Raw genomic sequence first — 1,489 nt, 5'->3', positions numbered from 1 at the left:
CTCAGGTGTTTAAAGATCCAACTGATAAAAAGCTGGAAACTTTATTAAAAGCCTCCTTCTCCATGGCTGGCGCTGTAGTCCATCCTACAGTCGCAACTGTGGGTTTGTGTCAATGCCTCAAGGAACAGGTTAAGCAGATGCTTGGCCTCCTTCCCAGTGAGGAAGTGGAGAACTATGCAGACCTTCCACAGGTGCTGTGTTTTATGATTGATGCCATTCTGGATTCTGCCCAGCAAGCATCTCTTTTGTCTCTCCTGTTGGTACACATGCGCAGGTCCCTTTGGCTTAAAAGTTGGGCAGCAGAGCTTTCATGCAAAAGATATTTAGCTGGCTTCCCATTCAAAGAGGAACACCTATTTGGGGATGACCTAGACAATTTTATCCAAAAAAATTACAGGTGGTAAATCTACACTCCTACCAGTTAAGAGGAGTAAACGTCCACCATTCAAACGGTCTCTTTCCCCTTCCCCTGGAACATCAGGCTCTAAGTAGTGGCGATGGCCTTCCCAATCCACTTTCAGATGAAAGGCCCAGGGTCACACCCAAGGGCAGAAAAAGGCTTGGGGGACGAAAGCCTGCCAAGCAGAGCCCCAAAACATCCCTGTGAAGGGGAGCCCCCACTCGGCCGAGTGGGGGGAAGGCTCCTACAGTTTTCAGGAGCCTGGCGGGAAGAGGTTCAAGACAAGTGGGTGGTCTCTTCAGTATCTCTAGGTTAAAATAGAGTTCCTAGAGCTTCCACCAGCTTGTTTCCTAAGGGTCAAGAGTTCCCAAGGATCCAGTAAAGCGAGAACCGCTACTACTGGCCTTAGATCGCTTACTATCAGAGGGCCTACAGCCCTGAAAGCGCCCGATCTCGTCTGATCTCAGAGGCTAAGCAGGGTCGGGCCTGGTTAGTACCTGGATGGGAGACCGCCTGGGAATACCAGGTGCCGTAGGCTAGAGTGATAGTAGAAATGAACCCAAAAGTTCAGGGTTCTACTCGAATCTCTTCACCGTTCCAAAGCCAAATGGAGATGTCAGACCCATCCTAGATCTAAAGGATCTGAATCAGTTTCTACACATTCGATCCTTCCGAATGTAGTCAATTCGTTCAGTGGTCTCCACCCTGCATTGGGGAGAATTTATGGCATCAATAGATATCAAGGATGCATATCTTCATGTGCCGATTTTTCCAGCTCACCAAAGATATCTAAGGTTTGCAGTGGACCAGCGCCATTTCCAGTTTGGGGCCCTTCCTTTCAGTCTCGCTACAGCTCCTCGAATTTTTGCAAAAATTCTAGACCCTCTCTTAGCAAATCTAAGAGCTCAGGGCATAACTGTGGTAGCTTATCTAGACAATTTGCTACCCATAGAGCAATTGGTGGCACACCTGAACCACGCTGTCTTCAAGACAGTAAGACATTTGGGAAGACTAGGCTGGATAATCAACCTAGAAAAGTCTTCTTTGCGACCTTCAACAAGGTTGGAGTATCTAGGCATGATCATAGAC

At 48.0% G+C, this 1,489-nt stretch overlaps 1 pseudogene; it reads left to right on the top strand.

Moving 5' to 3' along the window:
- Nucleotides 1-819: 819 nt before the first annotated feature.
- On the top strand, nt 820-938 carry LOC141113110 (5S ribosomal RNA; annotated as a pseudogene).
- Nucleotides 939-1,489: the final 551 nt, after the last annotated feature.

The sequence above is a fragment of the Aquarana catesbeiana genome, linkage group LG11, assembly GCF_042186555.1.
Source record: "Aquarana catesbeiana isolate 2022-GZ linkage group LG11, ASM4218655v1, whole genome shotgun sequence".
NCBI classification, from domain to species: domain Eukaryota; kingdom Metazoa; phylum Chordata; class Amphibia; order Anura; family Ranidae; genus Aquarana; species Aquarana catesbeiana.
The sequence above is the reverse complement of the archived record's forward strand: the minus strand, read 5'-3'. Positions and strand labels throughout refer to the sequence as shown.